The following is a 12,656-nucleotide window of genomic DNA, read 5'->3' as shown; positions in this document are numbered from 1 at the left end:
TTTGCTTAAATTGTGACCGCGCGGCTTAGGGATTTTTGCAAAAAAAAGTTGTTCACACGTCGAGGGTTTATTCTGTTTCCGATGATAAAAACCCATCTGTTTCCTCCGAAAAAACTTTCAGGGGATCGTTTGCAACACTTTGGCAGCATTTTTGAGTGAATTGCAGAACGTCAGATTTCTGCTGAAATTGTGACCGCGCGGCTTAGGGATTTTTGCAAAAAAAAGTTGTTCAGACGTCGAAGTCTAATTCTCTTTCTAATGATAAAAACCCATCTGTTTCCTCCGAAAAAACTTTCAGGGGATCGTTTGCAACACTTTGGCAGCATTTTTGAGTGAATTGCGGAATGTCAGATTTTTGCTGAAATTGTGACCGCGCGGCTTAGGGATTTTTGCAAAAAAAAGTTGTTCAGACGTCGAGGTCTAATTTTCTTTCTGATGATAAAAACCCATCTGTTTCCTCCGAAAAAACTTTCAGGGTATCGATTGCAACACTTTGGCAGCATTTTTGAGTGAATTGCAGAACGTCAGATTTTTGCTGAAATTGTGACCGCGTGGCTTAGGGATTTTTGCAAAAAAAAGTTGTTCAGACTTCGATGTCTAATTCTCTTTCTGATGATATAAACCCATCTGTTTCCTCCGAAAAACTTTCAGGGGATCGTTTGCAACACTTTGGCAGCATTTTTGAGTGAATTGCAGAACGTCAGATTTTTCCTTAAATTGTGACCGCGCGGCTTAGGGATTTTTGCAAAAAAAAGTTGTTCACACGTCGAAGTCTAATTCTCTTTCTAATGATAAAAACCCATCTGTTTCCTCCAAAAAAACTTTCAGGGGATCGTTTGCAACACTTTGGCAGCATTTTTGAGTGAATTGCAGAACGTCAGATTTTTAATGAAATTGTGACCGCGCGGCTTAAGGATTTTTGCAAATAATAGTTGTTCAGACGTCGAGGTCTAATTCTCTTTCTGATGATAAAAACCCATCTGTTTCCTCCGAAAAAACTTTCAGGGGAACGTTTGCAACACTTTGGCAGCATTTTTGAGTGAATTGCGGAATGTCAGATTTTTGCTTAAATTGTGACCGCGCAGCTTAGGGATTTTTGCAAAAAAAAAGTTGTTCACACGTCGAGGGTTTATTCCGTTTCCGATGATAAAAACCCATCTGTTTCCTCCGAAAAAACTTTCAGGGGATCGTTTGCAACACTTTGGCAGCATTTTTGAGTGAATTGCAGAACGTCAGATTTCTGCTGAAATTGTGACCGCGCGGCTTAGGGATTTTTGCAAAAAAAAGTTGTTCAGACGTTGAAGTCTAATTCTCTTTCTAATGATAAAAACCCATCTGTTTCCTCCGAAAAAACTTTCAGGGGATCGTTTGCAACACTTTGGCAGCATTTTTGAGTGAATTGCAGAACGTCAGATTTTTAATGAAATTGTGACCGCGCGGCTTAGGGATTTTTGCAAATAATAGTTGTTCAGACGTCGAGGTCTAATTTTCTTTCTGATGATAAAAACCCATCTGTTTCCTCCGAAAAAACTTTCAGGGGATCGTTTGCAACACTTTGGCAGCATTTTTGAGTGAATTGCAGAACGTCAGATTGTTAATGAAATTGTGACCGCGCGGCTTAGGGATTTTTGCAAATAATAGTTGTTCAGACGTCGAGGTCTAATTCTCTTTCTGATGATAAAAACCCATCTGTTTCCTCCAAAAAAACTTTCAGGGGAACTTTTGCAACACTTTGGCAGCATTTTTGAGTGAATTGCGGAATGTCAGATTTTTGCTTAAATTGTGACCGCGCGGCTTAGGGATTTTTGCAAAAAAAAGTTGTTCACACGTCAAGGGTTTATTCTGTTTCCGATGATAAAAACCCATCTGTTTCCTCCGAAAAAACTTTCAGGGGATCGTTTGCAACACTTTGGCAGCATTTTTGAGTGAATTGCAGAACGTCAGATTTCTGCTGAAATTGTGACCGCGCGGCTTAGGGATTTTTGCAAAAAAAAGTTGTTCACACGTCGAAGTCTAATTCTCTTTCTAATGATAAAAACCCATCTGTTTCCTCCGAAAAAACTTTCAGGGGATCGTTTGCAACACTTTGGCAGCATTTTTGAGTGAATTGCAGAAGGTCAGATTTTTGCTGAAATTGTGACCGCGCGGCTTAGGGATTTTTGCAAAAAAAAGTTGTTCAGACTTCGAAGTCTAATTCTCTTTCTGATGATAAAAACCCATCTGTTTCCTCCGAAAAAACTTTCAGGGGAACGTTTGCAACACTTTGGCAGCATTTTTGAGTGAATTGCGGAATGTCAGATTTTTGCTTAAATTGTGACCGCGCGGCTTAGGGATTTTTGCAAAAAAAAGTTGTTCACACGTCGAAGTCTAATTCTCTTTCTAATGATAAAAACCCATCTGTTTCCTCCAAAAAAACTTTCAGGGGATCGTTTGCAACACTTTGGCAGCATTTTTGAGTGAATTGCAGAACGTCAGATTTTTAATGAAATTGTGACCGCGCGGCTTACGGATTTTTGCAAATAATAGTTGTTCAGACGTCGAGGTCTAATTCTCTTTCTGATGATAAAAACCCATCTGTTTCCTCCGAAAAAACTTTCAGGGGAACTTTTGCAACACTTTGGCAGCATTTTTGAGTGAATTGCGGAATGTCAGATTTTTGCTTAAATTGTGACCGCGCGGCTTAGGGATTTTTGCAAAAAAAAGTTGTTCACACGTCAAGGGTTTATTCTGTTTCCGATGATAAAAACCCATCTGTTTCCTCCGAAAAAACTTTCAGGGGATCGTTTGCAACACTTTGGCAGCATTTTTGAGTGAATTGCAGAACGTCAGATTTCTGCTGAAATTGTGACCGCGCGGCTTAGGGATTTTTGCAAAAAAAAGTTGTTCACACGTCGAAGTCTAATTCTCTTTCTAATGATAAAAACCCATCTGTTTCCTCCAAAAAAACTTTCAGGGGATCGTTTGCAACACTTTGGCAGCATTTTTGAGTGAATTGCAGAACGTCAGATTTTTAATGAAATTGTGACCGCGCGGCTTACGGATTTTTGCAAATAATAGTTGTTCAGACGTCGAGGTCTAATTCTCTTTCTGATGATAAAAACCCATCTGTTTCCTCCGAAAAAACTTTCAGGGGAACGTTTGCAACACTTTGGCAGCATTTTTGAGTGAATTGCGGAATGTCAGATTTTTGCTTAAATTGTGACCGCGCGGCTTAGGGATTTTTGCAAAAAAAAAGTTGTTCACACGTCGAGGGTTTATTCTGTTTCCGATGATAAAAACCCATCTGTTTCCTCCGAAAAAACTTTCAGGGGATCGTTTGCAACACTTTGGCAGCATTTTTGAGTGAATTGCAGAACGTCAGATTTCTGCTGAAATTGTGACCGCGCGGCTTAGGGATTTTTGCAAAAAAAAGTTGTTCAGACGTCGAAGTCTAATTCTCTTTCTAATGATAAAAACCCATCTGTTTCCTCCGAAAAAACTTTCAGGGGATCGTTTGCAACACTTTGGCAGCATTTTTGAGTGAATTGCAGAACGTCAGATTTTTAATGAAATTGTGACCGCGCGGCTTAGGGATTTTTGCAAATAATAGTTGTTCAGACGTCGAGGTCTAATTTTCTTTCTGATGATAAAAACCCATGTGTTTCCTCCGAAAAAACTTTCAGGGGATCGTTTGCAACACTTTGGCAGCATTTTTGAGTGAATTGCAGAACGTCAGATTGTTAATGAAATTGTGACCGCGCGGCTTAGGGATTTTTGCAAAAAAACGTTGTTGAGACGTCGAGGTCTAATTCTCTTTCTGATGATAAAAACCCATCTGTTTCCTCCGAAAAAACTTTCAGGGGATCGTTTGCAACAGTTTGGCAGCATTTTTGAGTGAATTGCAGAACGTCAGATTTTTCCTTAAATTGTGACCGCGCGGCTTAGGGATTTTTGCAAAAAAAAGTTGCTCAGACGTCGAGGTCTAATTCTCTTTCTGATGATAAAAACCCATCTGTTTCCTCCGAAAAAACTTTCAGGGGATCGTTTGCAACACTTTGGCAGCATTTTTGAGTGAATTGCAGAACGTCAGATTTTTGCTGAAATTGTGACCGCGCGGCTTAGGGATTTTTGCAAAAAAAAGTTGCTCAGACGTCGAGGTCTAATTCTCTTTCTAATGATAAAAACCCATCTGTTTCCTCCGAAAAAACTTTCAGGGGAACGTTTGCAACACTTTGGCAGCATTTTTGAGTGAATTGCGGAATGTCAGATTTTTGGTGAAATTGTGACCGCGCGGCTTAGGGATTTTTGCAAAAAAAAGTTATTCACACGTCGAGGGTTTATTCTGTTTCCGATGATAAAAACCCATCTGTTTCCTCCGAAAAAACTTTCAGGGGATCGTTTGCAACACTTTGGCAGCATTTTTGAGTGAATTGCAGAACGTCAGATTGTTAATGAAATTGTGACCGCGCGGCTTAGGGATTTTTGCAAATAATAGTTGTTCAGACGTCGAGGTCTAATTCTCTTTCTGATGATAAAAACCCATCTGTTTCCTCCAAAAAAACTTTCAGGGGAACTTTTGCAACACTTTGGCAGCATTTTTGAGTGAATTGCGGAATGTCAGATTTTTGCTTAAATTGTGACCGCGCGGCTTAGGGATTTTTGCAAAAAAAAGTTGTTCACACGTCAAGGGTTTATTCTGTTTCCGATGATAAAAACCCATCTGTTTCCTCCGAAAAAACTTTCAGGGGATCGTTTGCAACACTTTGGCAGCATTTTTGAGTGAATTGCAGAACGTCAGATTTCTGCTGAAATTGTGACCGCGCGGCTTAGGGATTTTTGCAAAAAAAAGTTGTTCACACGTCGAAGTCTAATTCTCTTTCTAATGATAAAAACCCATCTGTTTCCTCCGAAAAAACTTTCAGGGGATCGTTTGCAACACTTTGGCAGCATTTTTGAGTGAATTGCAGAACGTCAGATTTTTAATGAAATTGTGACCGCGCGGCTTAGGGATTTTTGCAAATAATAGTTGTTCAGACGTCGAGGTCTAATTTTCTTTCTGATGATAAAAACCCATCTGTTTCCTCCGAAAAAACTTTCAGGGTATCGATTGCAACACTTTGGCAGCATTTTTGAGTGAATTGCAGAAGGTCAGATTTTTGCTGAAATTGTGACCGCGCGGCTTAGGGATTTTTGCAAAAAAAAGTTGTTCAGACTTCGAAGTCTAATTCTCTTTCTGATGATAAAAACCCATCTGTTTCCTCCGAAAAAACTTTCAGGGGAACGTTTGCAACACTTTGGCAGCATTTTTGAGTGAATTGCGGAATGTCAGATTTTTGCTTAAATTGTGACCGCGCGGCTTAGGGATTTTTGCAAAAAAAAGTTGTTCACACGTCGAAGTCTAATTCTCTTTCTAATGATAAAAACCCATCTGTTTCCTCCAAAAAAACTTTCAGGGGATCGTTTGCAACACTTTGGCAGCATTTTTGAGTGAATTGCAGAACGTCAGATTTTTAATGAAATTGTGACCGCGCGGCTTACGGATTTTTGCAAATAATAGTTGTTCAGACGTCGAGGTCTAATTCTCTTTCTGATGATAAAAACCCATCTGTTTCCTCCGAAAAAACTTTCAGGGGAACGTTTGCAACACTTTGGCAGCATTTTTGAGTGAATTGCGGAATGTCAGATTTTTGCTTAAATTGTGACCGCGCGGCTTAGGGATTTTTGCAAAAAAAAAGTTGTTCACACGTCGAGGGTTTATTCTGTTTCCGATGATAAAAACCCATCTGTTTCCTCCGAAAAAACTTTCAGGGGATCGTTTGCAACACTTTGGCAGCATTTTTGAGTGAATTGCAGAACGTCAGATTTCTGCTGAAATTGTGACCGCGCGGCTTAGGGATTTTTGCAAAAAAAAGTTGTTCAGACGTCGAAGTCTAATTCTCTTTCTAATGATAAAAACCCATCTGTTTCCTCCGAAAAAACTTTCAGGGGATCGTTTGCAACACTTTGGCAGCATTTTTGAGTGAATTGCAGAACGTCAGATTTTTAATGAAATTGTGACCGCGCGGCTTAGGGATTTTTGCAAATAATAGTTGTTCAGACGTCGAGGTCTAATTTTCTTTCTGATGATAAAAACCCATGTGTTTCCTCCGAAAAAACTTTCAGGGGATCGTTTGCAACACTTTGGCAGCATTTTTGAGTGAATTGCAGAACGTCAGATTGTTAATGAAATTGTGACCGCGCGGCTTAGGGATTTTTGCAAAAAAACGTTGTTGAGACGTCGAGGTCTAATTCTCTTTCTGATGATAAAAACCCATCTGTTTCCTCCGAAAAAACTTTCAGGGGATCGTTTGCAACAGTTTGGCAGCATTTTTGAGTGAATTGCAGAACGTCAGATTTTTCCTTAAATTGTGACCGCGCGGCTTAGGGATTTTTGCAAAAAAAAGTTGCTCAGACGTCGAGGTCTAATTCTCTTTCAGATGATAAAAACCCATCTGTTTCCTCCGAAAAAACTTTCAGGGGATCGTTTGCAACACTTTGGCAGCATTTTTGAGTGAATTGCAGAACGTCAGATTTTTGCTGAAATTGTGACCGCGCGGCTTAGGGATTTTTGCAAAAAAAAGTTGCTCAGACGTCGAGGTCTAATTCTCTTTCTAATGATAAAAACCCATCTGTTTCCTCCGAAAAAACTTTCAGGGGAACGTTTGCAACACTTTGGCAGCATTTTTGAGTGAATTGCGGAATGTCAGATTTTTGGTGAAATTGTGACCGCGCGGCTTAGGGATTTTTGCAAAAAAAAGTTATTCACACGTCGAGGGTTTATTCTGTTTCCGATGATAAAAACCCATCTGTTTCCTCCGAAAAAACTTTCAGGGGATCGTTTGCAACACTTTGGCAGCATTTTTGAGTGAATTGCAGAACGTCAGATTTTTGCTGAAATTGTGACCGCGCGGCTTAAGGGATTTTTGCAAAAAAAAGTTGTTCAGACGTCGAGGTCTAATTCTCTTTCTGATGATAAAAACCCATCTGTTTCCTCCGAAAAAACTTTCAGGGGATCGTTTGCAACACTTTGGCAGCATTTTTAAGTGAATTGCAGAACGTCAGATTTTTGCTGAAATTGTGACCGCGTGGCTTCGGGATTTTTGCAAAAAAAGGTTGCTCAGACGTCGAGGTCTAATTCTCTTTCTGATGACAAAAACCCATCTGTTTCCTCCGAAAAAACTTTCAGGGGAACGTTTGCAACACTTTGGCAGCATTTTTGAGTGAATTGCGGAATGTCAGATTTTTGCTTAAATTGTGACCGCGCGGCTTAGGGATTTTTGCAAAAAAAAGTTGTTCACACGTCGAAGTCTAATTCTCTTTCTAATGATAAAAACCCATCTGTTTCCTCCAAAAAAACTTTCAGGGGATCGTTTGCAACACTTTGGCAGCATTTTTGAGTGAATTGCAGAACGTCAGATTTTTAATGAAATTGTGACCGCGCGGCTTACGGATTTTTGCAAATAATAGTTGTTCAGACGTCGAGGTCTAATTCTCTTTCTGATGATAAAAACCCATCTGTTTCCTCCGAAAAAACTTTCAGGGGAACGTTTGCAACACTTTGGCAGCATTTTTGAGTGAATTGCGGAATGTCAGATTTTTGCTTAAATTGTGACCGCGCGGCTTAGGGATTTTTGCAAAAAAAAAGTTGTTCACACGTCGAGGGTTTATTCTGTTTCTGATGATAAAAACCCATCTGTTTCCTCCGAAAAAACTTTCAGGGGATCGTTTGCAACACTTTGGCAGCATTTTTGAGTGAATTGCAGAACGTCAGATTTCTGCTGAAATTGTGCCCGCGCGGCTTAGGGATTTTTGCAAAAAAAAGTTGTTCAGACGTCGAAGTCTAATTCTCTTTCTAATGATAAAAACCCATCTGTTTCCTCCGAAAAAACTTTCAGGGGATCGTTTGCAACACTTTGGCAGCATTTTTGAGTGAATTGCAGAACGTCAGATTTTTTATGAAATTGTGACCGCGCGGCTTAGGGATTTTTGCAAATAATAGTTGTTCAGACGTCGAGGTCTAATTTTCTTTCTGATGATAAAAACCCATCTGTTTCCTCCGAAAAAACTTTCAGGGGATCGTTTGCAACACTTTGGCAGCATTTTTGAGTGAATTGCAGAACGTCAGATTTTAGCTTAAATTGTGACCGCGCGGCTTAGGGATTTTTGCAAAAAAACGTTGTTGAGACGTCGAGGTCTAATTCTCTTTCTGATGATAAAAACCCATCTGTTTCCTCCGAAAAAACTTTCAGGGGATCGTTTGCAACACTTTGGCAGCATTTTTGAGTGAATTGCAGAAGGTCAGATTTTTGCTGAAATTGTGACCGCGCGGCTTAGGGATTTTTGAAAAAAAAAGTTGCTCAGACGTCGAGGTCTAATTCTCTTTCTGATGATAAAAACCCATCTGTTTCCTCCGAAAAAACTTTCAGGGGAACGTTTGCAACACTTTGGCAGCATGTTTGAGTGAATTGCAGAACGTCAGATTTTTGCTGAAATTGTGACCGCGCGGCTTAGGGATTTTTGCAAAAAAAAGTTGCTCAGACGTCGAGGTCTAATTCTCTTTCTGATGATAAAAACCCATCTGTTTCCTCCGAAAAAACTTTCAGGGGATCGTTTGCAACACTTTGGCAGCATTTTTGAGTCAATTGCAGAACGTCAGATTTTTGCTGAAATTGTGACCGCGTGGCTTAGGGATTTTTGCAAAAAAAAGTTGCTCAGACGTCGAGGTCTAATTCTCTTTCTGATGATAAAAACCCATCTGTTTCCTCCGAAAAAAACTTTCAGGGGAACGTTTGCAACACTTTGGCAGCATTTTTGAGTGAATTGCGGAATGTCAGATTTTTGCTTAAATTGTGACCGCGCGGCTTAGGGATTTTTGCAAAAAAAAGTTGTTCAGACGTCGTGGTCTAATTCTCTTTCTGATGATAAAAACCCATCTGTTTCCTCCGAAAAAACTTTCAGGGGATCGTTTGCAACTCTTTGGCAGCATTTTTGAGTGAATTGCAGAATGTCAGATTTTTAATGAAATTGTGACCGCGCGGCTTAGGGATCTTTGCAAATAATAGTTGTTCAGACGTCGAGGTCTAATTCTCTTTCTGATGATAAAAACCCATCTGTTTCCTCCGAAAAAACTTTCAGGGGATCGTTTGCAACACTTTGGCAGCATTTTTGAGTGAATTGCAGAACGTCAGATTTTTAATGAAATTGTGACCGCGCGGCTTAGGGATATTTGCAAAAAAAAGTTGTTCACACGTCGAGGGTTTATTCTGTTTCCGATGATAAAAACCCATCTGTTTCCTCCGAAAAAACTTTCAGGGGATCGTTTGCAACACTTTGGCAGCATTTTTGAGTGAATTGCAGAACGTCAGATTTCTGCTGAAATTGTGACCGCGCGGCTTAGGGATTTTTGCAAAAAAAAGTTGTTCAGACGTCGTGGTCTAATTCTCTTTCTGATGATAAAAACCCATCTGTTTCCTCCGAAAGAACTTTCAGGGGATCGTTTGCAACACTTTGGCAGCATTTTTGAGTGAATTGCAGAACATCAGATTTTTAATGAAATTGTGACCGCGCGGCTTAGGGATTTTTGCAAATAATAGTTGTTCAGACGTCGAGGTCTAATTCTCTTTCTGATGATAAAAACCCATCTGTTTCCTCCGAAAAAACTTTCAGGGGATCGTTTGCAAAACTTTGGCAGCATTTTTGAGTGAATTGCAGAACGTCAGATTTTAGCTTAAATTGTGACCGCGCGGCTTAGGGATTTTTGCAAAAAAACGTTGTTGAGACGTCGAGGTCTAATTCTCTTTCTGATGATAAAAACCCATCTGTTTCCTCCAAAAAAACTTTCAGGGGTGAGGTCGGAGTGAAACAATATAAATTGAAAGCATTTGCAGATGACTTGGTATTAACACTTCAGGAACCAGTCTCCAGCACTAAAAGAGTGTTAGAATTAATTTCTGATTTTGGTCGGGTGGCGGGGTTTAAGTTAAATAAGCAAAAAACCAAGTTTTTAGCAAAAAATTTGACAGCTACAGAAACAGATGAGTTCTCCAAAGAAACGGAGTTGAATGTGGTTAAAAAAGTAAAATACCTAGGGGTGTACTTGACCTCCAAAAATTTGAATTTGTTTAAAGATAATTATGAGAAATGCTGGTCAGAAATCAAAAGAGACTTGGATATATGGTCAAGACTGAAACTTTCCTTGTTAGGCCGAATAGCTGCTGTAAAGATGAATGTATTGCCGAAAATGTTATTTTTGTTTCAGGCCCTACAGATCGTGGACAAGGTGGAATGTTTTGGAAAGTGGCAGAAGGATATTTCTAAGTTTGTTTGGCAGGGCAAAAAGCCCCGAATAAAGTTTAAAATATTAACTGATGCGAAAGAAAGAGGGGGATTTGCCCTGCCAGACTTGAGGCTATATTATGAATCTGCAGCCTTCTGCTGGTTGAAAGATTGGATTTTATTGGAGAACACTGACGTCCTGGATCTGGAAGGGTTTGACAATGCGTTTGGGTGGCATGCATATCTGTGGTATGACAAGGCTAAAGTGCACAAATTGTTTAAAAACCATATTGTCAGAAGAGCAATTTGGAGGGTCTGGATAAAATACAAAGACTTATTGGAGAGTAAAACTCCGAGGTGGCTCTCACCGGTGGAGGCCAAGGCACGTAAGAGACCCAACATGGAGGCCCACTGGCCTAAATATTGGGAAATAATTGAAAAAACTGGAGACAATTGGAGGTTGCTAAGTTTGGAGAAATTGAAAACTAAGGTACGAGATTGGTTGCACTATGCGCAAATTCAAGAGGTATTTAAAATAGATAAAAAAGTTGGATTCCAGGTGGAAAAATCGAAACTAGAGACTGAATTGTTAGAGCCAAAAAGTAAACTACTTTCGAGAATGTATAACTTGCTGCTTAAGTGGAATACACAGGATGAGACAGTCAAATCCGCTATGATAAAATGGGCTCAGGATGTGGGGCATAACATTATGTTTGCAGACTGGGAAAGGTTATGGAACACCGGTTTGAAATTCACGGCATGTACTGCCTTGAAGGAAAATATTATGAAAATGGTATACCGGTGGTACATGACCCCAGTCAAGTTAGCTAAGATATATCATCTGTCTGACAACAAATGTTGGAAATGTGGAGAGGCGGAAGGGACATTCTTTCATCTCTGGTGGACCTGCCCGAAAGTGAAGGCCTTCTGGGAAATGATCCATAATGAACTAAAAAAGGTATTGAGATTTACCTTACCTAAAAAACCAGAGGCCTTCCTTCTGGGCATGGTGGACCAGAGAGTGCTTAAGAAGGACAGAACCTTTTTTATGTATGCTACCACAGCAGCAAGGATCCTGATTGCAAAATACTGGAAGACACAAGATTTACCCACGCTGGAGGAATGGCAATCGCAGTTGATGGACTATATGGAACTGGCTGAAATGACTGGCAGAATCCGAGACGCGGGAGAAGAAACAACTGAGGAGGATTGGGAAAAGTTTAAGGACTATTTGAAAAAACACTATAAGTTGTATGAATGTTAAAAAAAAAAAATGCACCTTTCAGGAAATTCTAGCTTCAGCAAATGTAAGTTATTGGAATGAAAATTAAGACACAAGAATTCAGAGGTAAAATAATGAAATAACTTTATTGTGTTTAATATAAAACATATAAGAATTGAGCGACAGTAAAATTGAAAATAGGGAACATGATAAAATGGAAGTTACAATAAGTTTTGAAATAAGTTAACAAATTGCTGATGCTTTATAAGACAGAGAACGCAGGGTTCGGAGGATGTGGGGAAGTCCTATAGGTTAGATGGAAAAAGAATATGGAAATTTGTTATTTATATCTCTCTTTCTTATAACCACTCTTTATTCTTTTTTCTGTATTTCTGTACTTTAAAAAAAAAAAAGCAATAAAAAAATGTTTAAAAAAAAACAAAAAAACTTTCAAGGGATCGTTTGCAACTCTTTGGCAGCATTTTTGAGTGAATTGCAGAACGTCAGATTTTTAATGAAATTGTCACCGCGCGGCTTAGGGATCTTTGCAAATAATAGTTGTTCAGACGTCGAGGTCTAATTCTCTTTCTGATGATAAAAACACACCTATTTCTACAGAAAAACCTTCAGCGGATTGTTTGCAACAGTCTGGCAGCATTTTTGAGTGAATTGCAGAACGTCACATTTTTGCTGAAATTGTGACCGCGCGGCTTACGGGTTTTTGCAAATAATAGTTGTTCAGACGTCGAGGTCTAATTCTCTTTCCGATGATAAAAACCCATCTGTTTCCTCCGAAAAAACTTTCAGGGGAACGTTTGCAACACTTTGGCAGCATTTTTGAGTGAATTGCGGAATGTCAGATTTTTGCTTAAATTGTGACCGCGCGGCTTAGGGATTTTTGCAAAAAAAAGTTGTTCACACGTCGAGGGTTTATTCTGTTTCCGATGATAAAAACCCATCTGTTTCCTCCGAAAAAACTTTCAGGGGATCGTTTGCAACACTTTGGCAGCATTTTTGAGTCAATTGCAGAACGTCAGATTTTTGCTGAAATTGTGACCGCGTGGCTTAGGGATTTTTGCAAAAAAAAGTTGCTCAGACGTCGAGGTCTAATTCTCTTTCTGATGATAAAAACCCATCTGTT

Source organism: Podarcis gaigeae (genome assembly GCF_964106915.1).
Source record: "Podarcis gaigeae genome assembly, chromosome: 5".
NCBI lineage: Eukaryota > Metazoa > Chordata > Lepidosauria > Squamata > Lacertidae > Podarcis > Podarcis gaigeae.
The sequence above is the reverse complement of the archived record's forward strand: the minus strand, read 5'-3'. Positions refer to the sequence as shown.